General features: G+C 51.1%; 1 protein-coding gene across 1 annotated transcript in view; it reads right to left on the minus strand.

The window, feature by feature from the left end:
- Positions 1-22694, minus strand: part of LOC119455352 (cytoplasmic aconitate hydratase-like) — a 607544-nt gene that overhangs the window by 336525 nt on the left and 248325 nt on the right. The gene's annotated exons all lie outside the window — the stretch shown is intronic.

Below are 22694 nucleotides of genomic sequence, written 5' to 3' on the forward strand. Positions count from 1 at the left end.
GGACAAAGGAAGTGACCGTCGCAGTCGAGTCGTCTGGATTCGACATCATTCGAACTGTGATTGACAACTACTCGGCGAACACCATGATCAAGCACATGGGCAATGGCTGCTTGCATACGGTTGTGACGCGTCCGCATGACCTCGACCGGGCCATGTGATAAAAAGTCCGAAGTCTATTCCTCAAAAGGCAACTCATGGATGGCTCTGACATTATAACTGGTACATAAGTGCGGAAGTTGTACAAGTATCTGAAGCCAAGGAGTGTGAATTTCGCTCGAAACCTAACAAGGGAACGTGTATCCATCGAAACTGGTAAAACAAAATGTGCTGTGTGCTGTTCAAGTGTTCTCACTGCAGGTTTGTGCAGTGCTACATCTGCAGGAGAATTACCATGGAGATAAGGCCCTGTGTGATTTTAAAGAAGCGGGTGCCACCATACGTTTTATGAATACTTTAAAGGAATGGTTTGATATTGTGGGTTCTTGGTGTCTCACAGGAGACCAACCACCGCGGGTTCGAGCTTAGCGAGCCACAGGGCCGCGTCAGCCGTCACCTCCAGCACCACTCGCGCGCGAGCTCAGAGGCCGCAAGGGGCTACCGAGCGACGCACGCAAAAACACAGTAAAGCCCTGAGTTGACGGAGACCGTTTATTGAATCTGTCAGCACCAGCACTGCACAAACGCCGCGCGGCGGGGAACCAAAGGGGTCCCGCACTAAGGGCGAAAATACAATAACAGGCACCTATAGCACGTCACGGTGAGAGCACATGCTCAAGCTGGGACACGCCACTAGGAAAAGTCTCGGCGGCTGTGCTACTTGCTCTGGCAATAACCAATGGGTCAACTCGCAAGAGCTCGGGCAATATCCTCCGGCTTGGGCTTTCGGCAAGTGCGGCTTGGCGTGGTACGACCTCACGCGAGCACTAGGCACCGCTCGTCGGCTTAGCGTCGGGAAAGGATCAGCACAAAATACGCGCTCCCCGCATGGGCAAAGGCACCGTGCGCGAGCTCCAGTCCTAGTCACGAAGGTGTCGGCGGACGAGAGGAAAGCATGTACGTACCTTGCGCCGGTCCCGGAGATAAGAGAGCCACGTTCCGCCGCTAGCAGCCGAAACGCGGCTGCCGTGACGTCAGCGCCCTGCCCTCACCGCGAACCACTGCATGCGGAGCGCCACCGCTGAAACCGGTTGGGAGCGAGCGGGGTTGGCGAGGGACAGCAGAACAGGTGAAGCCCATGCAATGGCGCCGGCGCCTTCCTCAATCCCCACAATATTCATGATACTTGCTATGCATGAAGTGGCTACAAGGCATCAATCTGCAATGCGCACAACCATCATTTGCTGTGCTGTGGCTAGAAAACGAGTTCAATGTCTGCATAAGGAATGTACAGTCATTTTCAGTCGCCTCAGGCAACGGCGCTCTTACAGTAGAGACTTTTAAAGCCTTGCTCTTCACAGCGCAGTCCACTGTGGAAACAACACGCTTCTTGTGGCAGAAAAGCGTCAGTTATGTGCAGACAAAGAAATTAAATGGCAATCTATTTGAGCCACTTTTTGGAAGAATTTGACTAATGTGCAACGGCAATGATCAACTGGACGCCAGGGTCGTTACGGCTGGAAGGCCGATTGTGAAGGCCAACTCATTACGCCCGAAAGAAGTTGAAACGCCCGGTATTGATGCTGAACAAGTGGCTGCCACACTGTCTGAAAAGTTTCACGACGACCTGGAAGACCTAACGGAATGTCAAGCCACTACACCAAGGTCAGCGACTTATTCGGGCTTGTCATATGTTGATGACTACATTGTTGATGACTACATACAGTTAATAACAGATTTTGGATGTGGATCCTGTGAAATGCTTGTAACAATGTGTAACAAAGATGATCCTCTGTACCCACTGTTGCGAGGCCAAGACAGGAGCAAGCTATGCTACCTAAGGCCAGAGTTTCTTGCTATTTTGAACAATGAAGTGAATTTCTTGGACCGCGCTGCAAAGCACTTGCCAAGAACGAATATGCTTGAAGTTCTTCAGCTACTCATCGAACGTCGGCTCGAACGCGCGCCAGTACTAAGCTGTCCAGAGTGTGTTGATGACAGCCACGCAAAGTGATCAGCGGCTTTAACTGCTGAAAAATTCATGAGAATACTTCTCATCAACCACATAAACAAAATCACCGACGTGCAAGATATACCCTCCAAATATGTGCACAAGCCGTCCAGGAAGTTCATCAGACTATGACCTTGACACGTATGAACTCAGGACTTTTGATGAGGAAGAAAAAATCCCACTACAAACTGCTTGTTTATGCAGTCTTTAATGCCTCTTCTGAGTGTTTATTTTTTTATTCGAAGTTTGTACCAAACTTTGCTGGAATCAATGTTTAAAATGCCTCTGGTATTATTAAATAAAAAGTATACTGAAGAGTAATTTGCATCATATCCTTTGCGTTGAAATGTTTATTCCAAATTTTAATGATTCGAAGCTTCTCAAAGATAATGTAATGCTGTTCGGCTCTATAAGCCAAGAATTCCAGGAAAAGGAGGGAGGGAATCGCCCATTTTCAGGACGCCCATGATGAAGGGAATCGAAATTAGCATAAAGAGACATCACCTGCCCGGCCTCCACACACGGAGGGGCCGTCCAGTTCAGTCAGCTCAGCTGGCGAGGATTAAAACCCCTTTGTTCTGGAAAGTAGCAACACTCTTAGACCTTTGCCGCCGCACCCTCACCCGCACCACTGTACTCCTCTCTTTTCTCCTCACTGTTGCCACGCCTGCACTTAGTTCTCGCATGCTGATTGGCTGCGGCGCGCAATACTGCCCTATTAGCTGACCCTCACGTCAAGGAGATGGCATGAAACTTGTTTTAGCTATTTTTTACTTTTTTCCGGCCGCCATTCGCGGGCCATGTGTTGATTGCGCTGCCACTTCAAGTTAGGTGAGCTTCGTTAGCCGGAAGAATGTCTGGCTGCTGCTGTTAACCAGCGCTGTGAGCTTTCATTGGGCGCAGCAAATTGTGCACATATTTAGTGCAAGTTAAATTTTGTGTTTATTATAATCTTACTGGTGTGCCCTTGGAAGCTGTAGTTGTCTCATAAAATTATGTTCACCAATTAGAAAAAAAAACTTTCAGGTCACAATAACTACTCTGAGGCTAATGTCTGAGAGCTTTTGTTTTCTTTTTGTGAATTGCCTACCAGTCATGAATGCTTAATCACGCCTACAAATCTCTGAACCATTCTTTCATTCATTAATTAGTACTTGCATTTCTAAAGCTTGACAATTCCATAGAGTCAAGTGTTGGAAATTTTGCAACACGAAAAGCAGTCTCTGTATCACAGTGATGGAAGTGCTGCTCCAATTGCTCCAAATTGCTCCAAAACAAAAATGTTGCTAAATGCTGCTCCAAACTGTCATTTTTGTTAGTAACTGCTCCGAGCCTGCTCCGAAACTGCACTGGGAAATTCGATCTCGTACTGATCACAGTGCTGTGGCAACTGTGATATGCAACTGATTACGTTTACATTGTGAGGCTCAGGTTTATCGGCTTTAATCTCATTTCTGCCACAAGAACTGGCATTTTAAATATATAGCTCATTTAGTTGTATTTTTGAACTTGACATGTAAACTGTTTTGGTGAAATGTGAAAGTGACTGAGATTACTTTTATCTCATACCGATTATCAGCTGCTGCTTTGGCAACGGTTATCTGTGACTGTGGTTACATTTATTATGTGGTGCTCAGCTTTACTGGTTTGATCTCATTTCTGCCACAAGTACTGGTATTTTAAATATATAGCTCATTTTACTGCACGATCGATAACCATCCATCTTCTTAATTGTTTGTTTCTTAAAATTTGCGTTGATTATTGTATGTACAATATGTTTCATAATAAATATTAATATTTATGAAACGCTTGGGTGAGGCTTTTAACACAAGGAGTCGTATGGTATATTTTGCCATCTACTCCGAAAATGCCAATAGCTGCTCCATTTTTCCTGCTCCGAAAACACTTATGGCTGCTCCAAAGTGGCATTTTTTCTGCTCTGAAATCTGCTCCAAAAAGTAAAATGCCACTTCCATCACTGGTACCGTCTCGGAAGACTTTTTAGCTGTGGCTGCTTATTCATGGGGAGACTCGGATTGATGTCGAAGGCTGGTTCGGGAACTATGGCTGTCGAGGTAGATGTGGCAGAATCTGAGAGGAAAAATGCATTGCTGGTGCCCATAATTTCCTCGGATGTATGCGATCGTCGTGCCCTTGCCGAGGTCTTTGTATTCCTGGCTGAAGTTTGTCAGCATTACTTTCGCTTTTCTTCCATGTAGTCGAGCGATTCCTCTTGCAACGCAAATTTCGAGGTCTAGCAGTAAATGTTTGTCAGCCTCGACGAGGCATTCTACGTCTTTCCAGATTAGCACAACACCCATATATCGTTATCTTAATCACTAGAAATACAAACTAGCACATGGTATGTAGTCATATTTTCACGAGCAATGGCAAAGACAAAGACATTGTAGTGGGGCTGGGTCAGAGGCTCTCTTGTCGGACTGAAAACCTGCTGGAACCTGTGTGCTCTGTGCAGTCTTGACTAGGCAAGCGCTAGCCGTTCACGGTTAATTAAATACTCCCCGTGACATCTTTTTGGTGGAGGTTGCGGGCTCTATTCCACCCGGCCCTGGATCTTCGGAGCGGACACCACGTTTCTCCCGCCTCCATGGCCGAAGACAGTACGCAGTCATCGCAGCCCGCGCCTGCGGCGCCGCCGACCGTGGTCCTTTCGCAGCCCCTCGACCCCGGCACGTTTTGCGGCACGGACAACAAAGACGTCGACGATTGGCTCCTATTGTACGAGCGCGTCAGCAAGCACCACAGGTGGGATGAGACTCTAATGCTTGCCAACGTCATTTTCTACCTACGGGGCACGGCTCGGGTGTGGTTTAACACGCACGAAGAAGAACTTACAAGTTGGGACCTATGCAAGGAGAAGATGCATGCACTGTTTAGCCGATCGGCCGCGCGCCAAATGACAGCCCGGCACGAGCTGGCGGCCAGAGCTCAGACGTCCACGGAGTCGTACGTCGCATACATTCAAGACGTACTAGCCTTGTGCCGTACCATTGACAAAGACATGCCAGAGACGGACAAGGTTGGCCACGTGTTGAAAGGCATAGCTGACGATGCCTTCAACATCCTCATGTGTAAGAACTGCACCACGGTTGACTCCATTATCACTGAATGCCGGCGGTTTGAACAAGCCAAAAGCAGGCGGATTACTCAGCGCTTTAACAGACTCCCGAATACAGCTGCGACATCCTCGTGCGATGATCCCGTGACGCCCCCTCCGTTCTCGCCGCCTAACAACTTGGCCAGGATTGTTCGCCAGGAGCTCGAAGCCATGGCTCCAGCTGCTTATCAGGCACCTGCTCACGACCATTTGGCGACAATATCTCTCATTCAGGCCGTCGTACGTCAGGAGGTTGCCAATATGGGCGTCGTATTTCCACAAGCCCCCAGTTACGCCCCTCCGCCCATGTGCACGTCCGGTCCTCCCACTGAACACCACACCGCCCCAATTGTTGCTGCTGCCGCTTCCGCTCCCCGGTTCACACCCCGCTACCGCAACCCTTCTGAGTGGAGGACGCCTGACGATCGACCAATCTGTTTTTCTTGCTCTCGCGTCGGCCACATTTCACGCCACTGCCGCACTCGTCGGAATTACCGACCAAGTTTCCCCGGTGACCGCCGCCAAGATCGTGGCCCGTACGACAGCACATCTTTTCTTGACGACCAACTCCCGGCCCGTGATCCTCACCGTCTTTCTTCGCGCTCAGAATCGACCTACGCCGATATTGCCGCACAAGGACACTGGTCCAGCCGATCGCCGTCACCTCAGAGTCGCCAGTCGCGCTCCCCTCAATGCCGTCGCTCTCCTTCTCCGGCTTCCTCTGGACACCACCCGGGAAACTAGCCAGTGCAGCTCCGGGAGGTGAGGCTGCATTGACGACAAGGACCGCAAAACCTCTATCGACCCCTACTTCAAGACGCAATTTGCTCGGTGTTCTCGTCGACGGCGTGCCCGTTACTGGTCTCATCGATACTGGCGCCCACATATCTGTTATGAGTTCTACGCTCCGACGCCGCCTACGCAAAGTGCTGACACCTGCCGTCTCTCCTACTGTGCGAGTAGCTGACGGCACCCGAACACCTGTTCTTGGTATGTGCACTGCCCGCGTTACTGTTGCCGGCCACCACACTTCAGTTCTCTTCACCGTTCTCGACGCTTGCCCACATGATGTCATTCTTGGCATTGACTTCTTGAGCGCCCACTCTGCCCTCATCGATTGTTCTTCTGGCATTTTGCGGCTCGAACTGCCATTGTGTCCTGATGACACCGCATCAAGTAACGCTCGCCTACGTTCCCTGGAGTTTCTACGACTACCCGCGCAGGCTGCTACCTACGTCCTTATGTCACCGTTTCCCCCAGTCCCTGATGGTGAATATGTGGTCGCTCCCCTCACAGATCTGATCCTTTCGCGCAACATCGCACTTCCCCATACCGTAGTGCTTATTGCCAACAACAAAACGTTGCTTCCAGTCCTCAACTTTTCTACTTCGACCCATGTTCTTCCTCAAGGAATTTCACTAGCCGAACTGTCACCTTTGGAAGAATGTATTGTTTCTGCATTCGCTGCTGACGCTGAGACCGCGACGCAACCTGCCATACCGGCGCCAACCCAGGCACTTCTGGACGAAATGATATACCCCGCACCTCCACCAAAAAGATGTTACGGGGAGTATTTAATTAACCGTGAACGGCTAGCGCTTGCCTAGTCAAGACTGCACAGAGCGCACAGGTTCCAGCAGGTTTTCAGTCCGACAAGAGAGCCTCTGACCCAGCCCCACTTCCTACTTTCGCCGCTTTGTTCTCAACTTCGCGGACATTGCTCGACCCCTCATGGACCTACCCAAAAAGGATGCGGCCTTTTCTTGGGGCGCGGACCAAGCGTCTTCCTTTGCGTCGTTGATTTCTGCCCTCACTACACCACCTGTGCTGGCTCATTTTGACCCGGCTGCTAGAACAGAACTTCGCACTGACGCAAGCGGCCATGGCATTGGTGCTATCCTCGCCCAAACACAGAACGGAGCCAACCGTGTGATAGCGTATGCTAGTCGTCTTCTGTCACAGTCGGAGAAGAATTACACAATTACTGAGCGGGAGTGCTTAGCTCTCGTCTGGGCTGTCGCGAAATTCCGTCCGTACCTATATGGACGGCCGTTCGTGGTCATAACAGTGTGAGCGCCCGCATGTGCCGCCTATCTCATCACTAGCGCCACCTACAGCGCTGTTACGCCGACTCAACGCCAAGCCCAAGCGAGGCAGGGCTCTCTCTCGCCGTTCGCTACGACCGCCGCCACGGACGGTCACGGTTTTTGGCGCGTGCCACTATGTTTTCTAATAAATAAGTGTTACCCTGTTATTCTCGCCTCAGCCTTCACGCCTCAGCCTTCACGCCTCAGCCATCACTCCCAGCCCTCACATCTGGCGCAGTCGACCCCGAGCCTCAGCCAAGCCATACAGCCACGGCAGCGCAATAACGCCTTTCGAACGCCAGCGTCGAACGCCGGTCAGTACGCCTTCTCAACTGCATCCGTCATTGTACTTACGCACTCACGCCGCCGAAGACTCACGCCTGAAGATACTCCTGCCATTTTACCGCTCGTCTGTGTAAAGCACGGCCGTCATATGAAGAGTGCCGTGAATGTTGACTAGCCCTAGTCGACAACTAGGCTTAGCGATCACTCGCCTAGTCTCCCGTGCGCCCAGCCTCGTTTCGCAACGCCATGCCGGGAATTGTGTGGCAGAATCTCGACGCGGTGACCATGTCGCGCCTCGGCGTCGACCTTATACGCGAAGAATTGGCCCGTCGACAGCTGGACCTCACAGGTTCGAAAGAGGAGCTCGTTCAGCGTTTGCAAGCCGACATTCAGCAGCAGCGTGAAGCTACCCCCCCGGTTGAAACGAATGAATCCGCCTCGAACGCTGCGGCGTCTTTGACGCTGGACCCAGCCACTCTACAGAGCCTCGCCATGCTGTTCCAGCAGCTACCTCGCCCTGCAACAACGGTGACGACACGGCCAGACCTGTCATCGTCCATCCCGCAATTCGCTGGTTTGCACAGCCACAGTGTCAATACATGGCTTGACGACGTACGACGAGTACAGCAGCTCGCCTCGTGGGACGACGCCACCACACGCCTGATCGCAGCTAGCAAGCTGAAAGGCGGCACGGCGCGAGACTGGCATCTCGCGTTCGGCAACCAGTACAGCACCTGGGCCACGTGGAGTGCCGCCCTGAAGGACACATTTTGTACAGAATTGTCCCTCATTGAGTGGCAAGAGCAGGTCATGAGGGTAACCCAGGCCCCATCCGAAAGCTTGCACCAATATGCCTTTGCCAAGTTGAAGATCATTGAGCGTTGCCCCGTTAACCTCTCTGAGGCCCAAAAGATTGACTACCTGCTGCATGGTTTACGGGAACAACACATCCTCGCCGCCATAGCAGCCAACCGGCCGCCCACGGTAGCTGAGTTTATTTCTACTTGCACCAGCCTCGACAAGAGTGCGCAACATCTGCACGCCAAAGCAAGCCCGTCACCATTTGCCGGTTCTGTTTTGCCGCCGTCGCATCCCTTTCGTGCCGCTAAGCACGCAGAGCGCCAGCAGCCTCGCTCAGAACAATCGACACCACAGTCCTCCCGAGGAGCCACACCAAAAACGCGCATTTCAGAGCTGCCCGCCGAGCAACAAGAAGCTACTTATGCAGCTATTTCGGCACAGTATGGCGCTCCAGCTTTTCGTAGCGGTCAAGACCTGTCTCAAGCTGTCTGCTACCAATGTCATGCCTTGGGTCATCTGGCATCCAAGTGCCCTACACGCACCAGCCGCTTATCATCACCAGCGTCTCCAACCATGCCCAAGACACAGCAGCCCCCAGCACTGCACAGTGCACCCGTTCCGCTTGACGGCTCACAACAGCAATGCCCCTTCTTCAACGCAACTCTCAGTGGAGTCGGTGAGTGTGAAGCGTTTCCTGACTCTGGGTCCAAGGTGACATTAATCTCTAAAGCTCGTGTGCCTGCAAGCATGATCATCCCATGGACCGAGCATCCACTCGTGGTGGTAGGAGGAAGCACAGTGCTACCTGTTGGTGCTGCATTTTTGAAGATATCCATCGGCCCAGCCACAGGAGTTGTTGAAGCTGCTGTTTTGGAAGATAATGTACTCCCCCTCATTCTTGGTGAGGATTGGTTCTCGGCAGCGCAGGCACGTCTCATCTTCGAGCCGCCAGAACCAACTCAGCTGCAGCATCGAGCCACGAACGTCACCATTACAGCTAGCCAAAAACTAGTCTCAAGAATGGCAAATGCTGTGATCCCAACAAGGTCCGTCCTTTTTCCTGAAACCAGGCCCAGTTCCAAAGACTGCCTACAACGTGATCCGTTGCCGTTGCCAGAACAGCCACCATGGAAAGCGTTAGCAGCCCAAACGTTGCCCTCAAGTAGCGCTCCTCTAGTGTCAAACTTCCGCGCTTCCGACACGGCGCTCGTGCACATTCATCCTGACATTCCACCGGCTCGCGTTGACAGCCAGCTCGCCCTCACCCAGCCTCCCCTTTTGGCGCACTTCGACCCCATGGCAACCACAACGCTAACCACAGACGCTTCGCAGGAAGCCATTGGAGCAGTGTTATCGCAAATCCAAGACACCAGAGAATGTGTCATTGCCTACGCCAGCCGTGGACTTACGTTGGAGGAACGAAAACTGCACAGCAATGTATGGGAGTATATCGCCGTGCACGGGGCAATAACTGTGAAGTTCCGCCAATACCTCCTAGGCAGAAAATTCTCTCTGGTCAAAGACAACTGGACTGTTGCCTGCTTAACGTCCAACGTGCGGCCATCTCGTCGGTTCACTTCTATGCTCATGGACTTTAAGGTAGAGTTCGATTTCACCGCGCGACATCAGCCAGGACGCCAAAACGTTGTAGCCGACCACTTGTCCCGTTTGGCAGGTGCTAACCATGGCTCAGCCTTCGAATCCAATGAGTTCAAGCGCTTCATGAGTCTTCATTACGTGGAGCTCCATTTCACAACTGCCTATCGACCTGAGGGCAATGGCTTAGTCGAGAGAAGCAATGGAACTCTCCTGGCAGCTCTCCGCAATATCTGTGCAATGGAACCACTGTCATGGCCTACCAAACTTCAAGAGGCAGCATTTGCAGTAAACACGTCCATGAATGCCAGCACGAACTTTACGCCATTTCAGCTTCTCTATGGCTACGTACCGAAGATTCCACTCCAACACCATCCTCCGTTCCAGCACTCCGCCCTTGCCGAGCGCATCCTTGACACAACAGTGCAGCGCTCCGAAGCAGCCGCCAATTCGTAAGCAGCCCAAGGTGCACGCAAAGAGCGCTACGACCGCAGCCACCGTTCTCACACCTTTACCGTCGGTGATATGGTCTGGGTGAGACGACAGGCTCCGGTTGCCAATGAGAAAATAGCACCTCGCTTCAATGGTGTTTATCGCCTCTACAGAGCAGCAACAGCCTCAACGGCCCCAACACACTCGATGTCTACCGAGCCACCTCGACGACTTTGTGCTGGAGTGAAGTTGCAGCGTTCCCGCGCATGTGTGTGGGTGTGGTATCGTGCGTGTGACAGTGTGCAGAAGCAATTGACCACGAGACGTGGTCAGTCAGACTGGGGTGGGATGTGAGCGCCCGCATGTGCCGCCTATCTCATCACTAGCGCCACCTACAGCGCTGTTACGCCGACTCAACGCCAAGCCCAAGCGAGGCAGGGCTCTCTCTCGCCGTTCGCTACGACCGCCGCCACGGACGGTCACGGTTTTTGGCGCGTGCCACTATGTTTTCTAATAAATAAGTGTTACCCTGTTATTCTCGCCTCAGCCTTCACGCCTCAGCCATCACGCCCAGCCCTCACAACAGATCATCATGCGCTCTGCTGGCTTTCAACACTGAAAGACCCCACAGGGAGGCTCGGCCGTTGGGCATTACGATTACAGGAGTACACGTTCTCGGTAGTGTACAAATCTGGCAAGTTACACAATGACGCCGATTGCCTCTCCCGCCATCCCGTTGAACCATCCGACTCCACTGAAACGGACCCCGACACCTATGTCTTGGCGATAACAGACTTCACCCATGTGGCCGACGAACAACGTCGAGATCCATCTTTGCTCTCTCTTATTGACCGTCTGCAATCCGGCACCCTCGACCCTTCCCTCAACATGTTCTTGCTTCAGGATAACGTTCTTTACCGCCGCAACATGCACCCCGACGGCGCAGAACTCCTGCTCGTTGTCCCGCATCATCTGCGCAGGGATGTCCTCATCCAGTTTCATGACGCCCCCACTTCCGGGCACTTAGGCGTCTCCAGAACTTATGATCGCATACGACGACGCTTTTTCTGGAAGGGCCTTTATCGGTCCGTTCGCCGCTACGTAACATCTTGTGACCTGTGTCAGCGTCGGAAGAAACCTGCAACTCTACCCGCTGGTCTCCTTCAGCCAATTGACGTTCCAGCCGAGCCATTTTATCGAGTGGGCCTGGACTTGCTGGGTCCCTTCCCAGTTTCCACGAAAGGCAACAAATGGATTGCAGTCGCTACGGATTACACCACTCGATTTGCAATTACTCGAGCGTTGCCAACCAGCTGCGCCACAGACGTAGCCGACTTCCTACTGTACGACGTCATCCTCCAACATGGTGCTCCACGTCACCTACTCACAGATCGCGGTCGCTGCTTCCTGTCTCGTGTGGTTGACGATCTACTTCGATCATGTGCTACTCATCACAACTTCACGACCTCATATCACCCTCAAACTAATGGACTCACCGAACGCTTAAACCGTACACTGCCCGACATGCTTTCCATGTACGTTTCCGATGACCACCATGATTGGGACGTTGCGCTCCCGTTCGTCACATTTGCATACAACTCATCGCGTCATGAAACTGCCGGCTACTCACCCTTCTATCTTCTCTTTGGACGCCATCCCTTACTACCCTTTGACACCTTGCTCCCTTCTGATCCGGCCTCCACGTCCACGACTTCCTATGCGCAAGATGTCATCACGCGTGCGCTCGTCGCGCGCACAGTAGCCCGCGCTCGGCTCACGTCATCGCAGACCGCACAAAAGGCCATCTACGATCGTCGACACCGGGATACTGATTTTCCACCGGGCTCTCTCGTCCTTCTCTGGCTCCCATCTCGTCGCGTCGGCCTGTGTGAAAAGTTAATGTCGCGGTACGTCGGACCCTATCGCGTGCTGCGCCAGGTGACTCCTGTCACCTATGAGATATCTCCCATGGCATCCACCTCATCCACTGCCGCACCGCGAACTGACATCGTACATGTTTCCCGCCTCAAACTTTACAACTGTGATAATCCATTTTGATCACAACAAGCACCGGGACGGTGCTTCATCGGCCAGGGATAATGTCACGAGCAATGGCAAAGACAAAGACATTGTAGTGGGGCTGGGTCAGAGGCTCTCTTGTCGGACTGAAAACCTGCTGGAACCTGTGCGCTCTGTGCAGTCTTGACTAGGCAAGCGCTAGCCGTTCACGGTTAATTAAATACTCCCCGTAACAATATTATAAGCTGTTTGTATGTTTGGTAAATTGCACGAAGCATTTTCTCACCCTTAAAACCTGAGCTGATGCCTTTCTTTTTTTTATAACAATTAAGCAATAACCTCACTCAATGCATTCTGTGAGAACGATAGCTGGCTTCACAGTAGCACTGCACACATACCCTCATACAACATCGTAGATGTGCCTCTATAGATACTATAGGCTGGCAACAATCAGCATAACTTTGAAAGCCAGCTGAACAGGGTGCAAGTTCATGTGTATAAAATAAATGTCTGTTCCGTTGAGAGGTTGTGATATAATTAGTATCACTTCACAGTACATATGGCAGAAGAACAGAATACACAAGACAATGCAATTAAGTTCCCTCCGAAAAGCTGCTTTTTGCCACTGTTACATGCAGCAAAGTGAGACTTCATAAAGCACAACGCCGGGGTGAAAATTGACTGTATCTTTGCTGTAATGTTACGTTTATGTGGGTGCAGTTGACAATCTTAAATATTTTAAAGGCATTAAAAATATTTTCAAATTTACAAATAGTGACGACCGCAATATGCAATATGCATAGGGATATGCAATATCCCTATGCAATATCAACAGCTTCAAATATTGGTTTCGACGCTTGCATACACACAACATGCTTTGGCTGCCAACAGAATATAGTAACCGATTGAAGACTGAATTGCGTCAGTCCACTTTTGCCCGCTCAAGGTCAGCATGGCGCGAGTTCACAGCAGGTGACTATGTGCAAGTGAAAGGAACTCATCTGGGCGACCCTCTTTGGTTAGCAGGCACCATCACGCGCCATATTAATGTCGTCACGTATACAGTGCGGGTGAATAACGAAGAACGTTTTGTGCATGCAGACCATATCGTTTCAGCTAAGCCCCCGGATTACCAGCCAGCCAGAAGTTCGCATTCAGTCCTACAACTTCCAGGACGGCTCGATCAAGCAGACCCTACGGCAGCCCGAAAAATGGCAGCCCTTCCTGACAAATCCAATTGTGATATGCTCGTCTTCCTGACCATCAACAGGGCGACGATCAAACACTGCTAGACCTATCTTCACATGAGCCCCCAGCATCGGGGCACCTTGAAGATGACCAGGCGATATCCGGCCCCGAGAGCTCGGAGCAGGTTCCAGTGCAGTCTACTCCTGAAACCTTAAGGCGTAGTACACGAACACGCAAGGAACCAGATAGGTGGAGATACAGCTAAAAAGCAAGTTAAAGCTGGCAGAAGTGTTGTGACAGTACGACATCAATGCCACACCCCCTGTTAGGACCTAGATAAACAGCGCGCATTTTGGAAATAAAGCCATTCCTATTTCTGCTATTCGCGTAGTGTCTGTATGCATGCTACAACAGAACGCATTTCTACTTAAGTCTGGTTTGCTTTCAACGTTAATGTTTTTTTTTCTGGATTAGCGTATATTGACATGTGTACTTAATTGTTTCTTTCACCGGTGACTGCTTTTTCACCAGCTAACAAATATTAAACGTTATCGCTCGGCGCAGGACGCGCCTGCATGTATCGGAAGTTTCTCGAACATTATCAGATTACATAAGCATCGGTGACAACGGATAGAAGCATCGATAACGTTCGAGAAACTTCCGATACATGCAGGTGCGTCTCTGCTGTACTCTGCTATGCTTTTGCTATGACTTATGACTTCTCTACGACATCATTACTTGTTCTACTTTCCCACATCTGATGCTGTGTTCATTCACATATTTCGTGTATTGTTTGTATAAAGCTGCATTCTATTTTTAACAGCGAAGCTCTTCTAGCTAACCGCAAAAAAATGGCGCCTGCTGTCGCAAAACCTCGCCGAGCTATGACGTCACTGCGTTGCCTAGCAACCACCTCGCGGTGTGGCGTGTGCCTCGCCTCCTCTCCGTGCCGTGCACATGTTGCCTTGACATGAGACGTTAAGGAGAGGGAAGGAGAGCATGCGCGCGGCGCGCGCAATGCTCGGTCGAGGGAAAAAGAAAATGAGAGCGAGGTAGAGAGAGAAACAATTAAATTGTAGCAGCACCGACGAGGCAACGCGCAGAGCTGCTGCCGACGCCGCCCACGTTGCCTAGCCGTGCATGCGCCGAAGCAGTAGCGATGACGTCACCTCGCGTTGCCTAGTAACCGCCGGCGCAGGTGCACGCGAGCTCCCAGGCGCTTAGGGACATAATCGCTTAGGGACTTTTGAGGCACCGGTCTGGCGCGGCGGCTGCTATTCACCCTTTTCGCGGAGCAGTGTGCTCTAGAGGAACGAGATGGCGCTTTCGGCGGCGCCCCATACGTTGCCTCAGCGAATGCGCACGAATACGAAACCATTACTGCTTCTTCCCTGCTACTGTGCGATCAGCTGTCGGAAATGCAAGTGGGTGTTCGCTAATGCACTGTGCCCAATTCATGCTGCAAAATGTGTAACGATAAAGGGAAGACGTGTGCGGTAGTTCACTGCAAAAGTAGTGATTCACAATCAACCTGTGTTGCCGGCCCTTCGCGATGCATGGCTTTCCTCGAGGATAAAAAAAGCTAATTCATCCTCCAGCGCTGTATATCTAACCTACAATGAAAGGACTTCAAACCCGGAACGTCGGCACCTAAGAGTGAGTACCGCTCGTTACAAAAGGAAGTAGCGCCACTTGTTAAATATTAGAGGAAGAGGACGACGACGGCTACTAGCGCGCTCGGCGCGAGCGGCTCGCTCGTGATCTGGCGCTTCTGGACTGACTCGAACGGCCAGTATGGATGCGTTATTACGGTTCTTCGAGCAATAAACTTCCCCTTCCCGCCCTTCTACTGCGAAGACTCCTTTGTTTTACATTTTTTGGCGTCATGAGGATTAGAACTCGCCTTCAGAACGCCGATGTCACATACAACGAAAAGACGCCTGTGCTGCTACCGTCCAACCACCCGGTCACGCGACTCGTCATTTTGCAAGCTCACAAAACTGTGCTCCACGGCGGTGTCGGTGACACATTAAATGAACTTCGCGCCCGGTTCTGGGTGCCCAGAGTGCGACAAGCAGTGAAGAGAGTGCTACGAAAATGTGTGATTTGTGCTCGTTTCCGACTCAAGGCTGCGAGTGCACCGGCAGCCCCTCTTCCCAGTGATCGTGTGTGCAATTCGCGCCCCTTTGAGGTTACGGGAGTTGACTTTGCAGGGCCAGTTTTTGTGAAAGATTGCAATGGCGTTAAAGTGTACATAGTGCTATTCACGTGTGCAGCAGTTAGAGCAATTCACCTTGAGCATGTGGTTGGACTTACTACTAACGCTTTTCTCATGGCTTTCAAAAGATTTTGTGCAAGACGTGGAACACCGCGAATAGTTTACTCAGACAACGCTACTACATTCAAGAAAGCTGCACGTGAGCTAGCTAGCATGCACCAGTTGTTGAGGAAAGAGGAAGTCAGCCAGTATTGCTCTACCCACGGCATAACTTGGAAATTTATTGCAGAGAGAGCTCCTTGGTGGGGTGGGTTTTGGGAGCGGTTAGTTAGGATTGTGAAGATGTGCCTTCGCAAGTCATTGGGAAGGGCGTCTGTTGACCTACAACAACTGAGCACTTTGCTGACTGAAACAGAAGCCGTTGTGAATTCCAGACCCATAACTTTCATTTACTCTTCTCCTAAAGAGCCAGACATTCTAACCCCGTCTCATTTTTTGTTAGGCAGCCGTCTCTTGTCTAATCCTAAAACGTCTGATGAACAGGGAGAAAGAAAGACTGAGCTGCTCAGTTTGTGGGTCCACAGGCAGCTAATAATGGAACAACTGTGGAAGCGATGGCTTCGTGAATATCTACTGACACTTCGAAGCGTTCACTTGATGAAAGCATCAAAAGCTTATAGCATCAGTAAAGGTGATGTTGTGATTATTCACGAAGACAAGGCTCCCAGAATGTTCTGGAAGACTGGGGTAGTAAGTGACTGCATCCGAAGTAAAGATGGCAACGTCCGTGCGTGTAAAGTTAAAATACCCAGTGGCTCACAGATGATCCGACCTGTGCAGAAATTGTACCCTTTAGAACTCGCCACCTCAGGCCCCGGAGTGTGTTAAATATTAGAGGAAGAGGACGACGACGGCTACTAGCGCGCTCGGCGCGAGCGGCTCGCTCGTGATCTGGCGCTTCTGGACTGACTCGAACGGCCAGTATGGATGCGTTATTACGGTTCTTCGAGCAATAAACTTCCCCTTCCCGCCCTTCTACTGCGAAGACTCCTTTGTTTTACACCACTTACTGGCATAGGAAGTTTCTCGCACGTTATCTACACACATCCACGTACCCCTACTCGAACGCAAACTTACGCCTACCATATCGCCAACGTATCAATAATAAGTGAATGGGCGCACAATTGAATAAATGTGCCGAAGCATGAGTGACGGCGACTACACCGACAAGACACGAATGTTAGAAAGTGAACGTTTCGTGACGGTCCACAGAGTAAGCGAGGGACTAGCGATAACACGTCTTTGCTACAAGCTACCACAAAGTACAGAACATTCGCATTCCAAGCTTTGTGCGCAGCAAGAACCAATCTATCGCAGCAGAGCACTCCCGCGAGCGATTAGGCTGAAAATAAACAATAAGATAGTAGCCTCACCGAGGAACCAAGGAACTTTACTGAGTCAGAAACATTACAAGCCGCTGCTTCAAAATTTTTGCCAAATAAAGAAGGAAGAGCGCACAGATGCTGATTTAATTCATAAGCGGAAAGTTTGGACAGCTCGGAATACACTTTTAGCCCCGCTTTTAGTACCAGCATATACGCTGGTCGCGCCGTTTGGACAAGGCAGAATGAGCTCTGAAAGCGCTTACATGTCCTCTAAAGCTGTGGCCAAAGCTTCTTGTCGTCCACACAGTCACCGTCTACGATATGCGTCGAAACGGAGGTTCGCTGCGCCGCACCGGCGTCACGCGCTTGCATTGTGAACACGGAGGCAACTCAGGCAGTTGAGGCAAGCAATTAGCTAGACGGGTCACCACGTGATCAACATGGCAGCGCCCACGGGAGCGCCGGGAAAAGGGTCAATAGTTACTCCGGAACCTTCGGGACCGCGCGCAGCGACCTTGCCGAGCGCAGCTCGTACGTGCTATATTGTATCTCTGCTTCGGTCGAAGGTTCATCCTTGTCGCTGCCACCAGTTATTAGATCTGGTAGGCGTTGGTTGCGGGAGTTGGGGGACGTTGAGGCGGACTTGGGAGAAACAGGAGGGATTTATTTACATTATGTACAGTGATTAAAATACAAAATAAGGAACAGTCATACAGTGATCGACGGCCGGCAGCATATCGGACGCTGCGGCCCGTGGCAAGAAGAGCTCTCTTCTTCTCCTTGATTTGTCGCTCTTTTAACCCCTTCGGTCTCTCGGCGTCTCGCGGGGTCCCGTCATTTTTGGCCAATCGACGAGCCAGCTCAGGTGTCGTCATTTTCCTCCCCTGGTATTGGCCCGTGCAAGTGCCGTCATATTCGGCCAATGGGGACGCTCCGAGGGCTTCATTGTCCGATGGCTGGTTTACCTCCGGCTTTGCCTCCGCGCCTGGAAGCGCTCGGCTGAAGGAGACGGGATGTTCTCGGAACGGCCCTCCAGAGCTGCAAAACCGCTTTTCACTCGACCAAGGCTCCCTTCCTGGAACCGTGCCAGCCTCCCGTTCCACTTTTGGGAAGAGTCAAGCAGGAGGAGAGACAATAGCTCGCACGTGCGGTGCGTGAGGTAGGAGTCGCCAACCTGTCTGACGGGTCCGGTAACGTGTTTGATGCGCTCCGGCGCACCATAATTGGAACGCGACTGCCTTTGAGGTGGTGGGTAAACTTGATTGATTCCGGGAAAGGGTCCGTATCTAACAGTGCGTAGGGAGCTAATCGTTTAGGGCGCGTTTAATGTCGGGCGGTGTCTGGGCCACGCCGGCCGCGCTTTATTATTGTAGTCTTTGTTCTAGTGGCGCAAATCCTTGCAGTAGTGGTGGTGTGGCATGACGGCTTTTATCTCGGTGAACTGTGGTGGTGTAAACAAGCGTATTTACAGGGTGCGAGAGAGAAACGATGATATTCCTAAAAAACGCATCACTGTTTTGATGATCCAAATATAATCTCACTATCGGAGGGAGCAGTCTACCTGACTGGAGCAGTATTTTTTTATATGGGGTGTTGCTACGCTGCGCGTCGGCGCCCGGCACTCCGGCTTCCGCCGCAGCACCGGGGTTCAAACGCGAGCAGTATCCGCTTGTTTACACCACCACAGATCACCGAGAACAAAAGCCGTCATGCCACACCCCCACTACTGCAAGGACTTCCGCCACTAGAACAAACGCTACAATAATAAAGCGCGGCCGGCGTGGGCCAGCCACCGCCAGACATTCAACGCGCCCTAAACGATTCGCTCGCGCGTAGGAGCTGCGCTCGGCAAGGTCGCTGCGCCCGGTTCTGGAGATAAGAGAGCCTGCCTCAAAAGTCCCTAAGCGATTATGTCCCTAGGCACCTAGGAGCTCCACGATTGCCATGACAACCCGTGTTAAGCGGAAGTCTCCGCCGTACCTTCTAGCAATTGTAAGGTCGCGCCCGGGTCCGCCCGCGTTTACCCGATTACCGGACAAGCTAAACCATTATCATCATCATGAGTAATAAGATGAAAATAGCGGCGCACCGACCGGGGGCGGGGGGGGGGGGTTCGGGGGTTGTAACCCCCCCCCCCCCCCCGAGGCCGAGTTAACAAAAGGGCCGAGAGGCCCTTTTGTTTAACCCCTTTTCTTTCCCTGCGCCTGTGAGTACTGCAACTAAGATGTAAGACGCGCAATCGTCTGCACACTCGCAAACTTGCGCAAACAGCGCATTTTTTGACAATTTCCCGTGAAGAAATTGAAATTAGTGCTGTTTAGATGGTATTGCAAACTGTCAAGCCCCCCCCCCCCCCCCCCCCCCCCCCCCCCTGGCAGAGATCCCGGATGCGCTACTGGATGAAAAGTTCGCGCGCACTTCCGGAAAATGCTGGGCTACGACCGACCAGCTTCGCTGTTTCAAGCGTTGCGCGGCCGAGTGCAAGGTTAAGCGCTTTTTTTAATAGGCCGCATCGGAGTTGGGCCCAAGCTAAAGCGTACTCTTAAATCTCAGGGGCAACACAGGGCCCAAGGCCATAAGAAACGGCGCAGTGGACCATTTGCCTGCCATTTGATCATTGCTCGCTTCCGTTGGAATGTGGACACCGCGGCACCGATTTCAACTGTCACACGTGTTCAACAGAATAACACCTTATCCACCGAGCATTACAGCTAGTGAGGCCTTCGCATTTATCATAAAATAGTCACATGTGTTCCCTAGTCTGTAACAATCAGGTTACTTCGTCATGGAAGAAACGGAAACCATCATTGCGGTGTGACGTTCTAAGAAAGAGCAATAGTAATTAGCTGTTTTTTACATAACACGAAGGAAATTACTGCTGACCACACTACAACTGTGTAGCTCATTTTGCTGACACTTGAACGGCTGTTAGCAATGGGTGGGTTAAGGGAAGAGAGGAAGTAGGACCGAACTACAGTGTAGACCGCTTATAACGTAAGTCGCCGGAGTCGCGAATATCCGCACTATAAGCGGTACCGCACTATAACCAAAGCAACAATTTTCAAGGCCCGCACATATGCAAAACATGTGCACCGAGCCGCCACGCGTATGCGACAGTCGAGGAATGCGGCTAGAACGTTTGCATTCAATGTACAGTCGAATCTCGTTAATTCGAACCAAATCGCGCGGCGGCGCCTCCGACCGGCATTGCTCCGGCACCGCCATAGAGTAAAAGCTTAGGAGAGACCCCTCAATGTCGCGCGCGAACAAAACAATAAAAAGAAAGGGAAAAAAATGCTTCGGAAATTTCACCCTATCTCAAATGGCAAGGTCGCCGATTCTGCATTGCGCCGGAACATGTGTGTACGTGCCGACGTCTCAGCCATGCTACCGTAGCCACGCGTAGAAAATGGCAGTGAACCCTTCTTTCTCCTTTATGCTTCCTCTACTTTCTAGTCACGTGCTGACCTTGCACGCTGCCGCTACAGCGCAGAGGGAAGCAGCGGCGCTCTCCCAGGCCGGCCAACGAAACTGCCCACGCCGGCAAACGCCCGCTTCCCGATAACGGCAGAAAACGAAACTTCGGGGAGCTGGCGCCGGGCCGGCTGGAGCGGCGGCGCCAGCTCCGCGAAGTGCATCCTGCACTATAAACGGTTACGTTACAAGTGGTCTATACTGTATTTCCGTAATGTGCACTGCCTTAAAATAAATAAATACAGAAAAAAAAACGGGCAAGTTTGCACTCGGTCGTGCAAAGCTTAAGGCACAGCGAAACTGTCGATCCTCAAGTCTTACTGGCTGCTACTGCTAGTTATAAACTCGGTTGCTGCTAGGTCTTAACTTGGTTTAACTTAACTGCGCATGTAGGGAATGTATTCTAGAGCAATCATTTTCGGAGGTACCTTCCCTTTCGCGACATTTTGCGTGACTAACGCTGGACGCGTCGGCGCCTACGAGCGACAGCGTTGCTGGCATGCCACAAACACAGCTAGGCAGGCTAACCAAGGTTGGCACAGTGCCAAGAACGCTGTTGCTTGTCGACGCCGAACGCGTTGCAGGCATATCTAGCGAAAGTTGACACGACTAGGCGCAGCCCCTTTTATGGCAAACTTCGAGGCCAAGCGCATGCAAACTGGGAGAAAGCGATGCACATTGTAAGCGGCGCGCAGCAGACGACACGCCGGGATGACGTCACGGCGCATACGCAGCAGCGCACAGCTGGCAGGTGCTCGGCGGAGCCTTGTCTGTGTTGGGCGAAGGGAGCGCACACCTACGCCAGCGATTATTAGGCATCGCGAGGTAACGTCATCACTACTGCTGCGGCGCATGCGCGGCTAGGCAACGCGGCGGCGTCGGCAGCAGCTCTGCGCATTGCCTCGTTGGTGCTGGTACAATTTTTTCTCTATCTATCTCGCTCCCATTTTCTCTTTCCTTCTCCTGAGCATGCTCTCCTTAACGTCCCATGTCAAGGCAACATGTGCACGGCACGGAGAGGAGGCCAGGCACACGTCGCTCTGCGAGGTGGTTGCTAGGCAACGCAGTGACGCCACAGCTCGGCGAGGTTTTGCGGCAGCAGGCAGCACTTTTTACAATTAGCTAGAACAGCTTCGCTGTATAAAAAAAAAAAAAAAAAGGCCGCAGGCTGCCGAACACAGCAGCATCTACATCAATGTTCACTGCTTTCGGTTGTACTACAAATTAAATAATGAAACCAGTTCTTACTTAAAACAGCCAATTGATGACGGGAGATAATCTGGAAAAATATGAGCAAAATGTAAGACGAGTTATTTTTTAATTTCCACTCAAAAAAGTTTCAGTTCTGACAATTTTTTCAAATTTGCCGCAAAAAATCAAATGACGTTAGATAAGAGACTAAATATAGTTTGGTGCATGTTTAACAGGTGGCATACTGTGGATATAAAAAATCCTGAGTACTTATTGTTACAAGGCACATTGAAAATTGCCAAAGCAAAGGCCATTTTCGAACTTTTTACTCGGAAGCTGTTTGTCATTTTCTGTGTTGTGGGCTTTTGCAAACAATGAACTTTATTTCCATTCCCAAAGCTATGCAAGTACGGTATCAACAGAACGAAAGCGTAACATTTTTTTAAAACTCTTAAAATAGCAACGCCATGCAATTGCATAAGCTGCATGTTCCACCTTGTCTCATTTGATACTTTTTATGCCGACAAAAAGAAAGGTGCGCGCTAAGAAATAAGCTGGGTTCTGTTGTACGGAGAGATTTTGATATCTCATAAATTTTTGCTGAAATAAAATAGCTCGAAACCCCCCCTGTGAACCTTATCTGGACACATTGAGCTGGAGTATTAATTGCATGAAGGGTGAGAGCAGGCAATGATTAAGGCGTTAGTTTTAGGGCAATAAATTTCTATAAGGTTCAATAGTTTGTCAACACGAACCATGGGTATTAAAGGCTGACAATAAGCACAGGAGAGAG

Source organism: Dermacentor silvarum, chromosome 6 (genome assembly GCF_013339745.2).
Source record: "Dermacentor silvarum isolate Dsil-2018 chromosome 6, BIME_Dsil_1.4, whole genome shotgun sequence".
NCBI lineage: Eukaryota > Metazoa > Arthropoda > Arachnida > Ixodida > Ixodidae > Dermacentor > Dermacentor silvarum.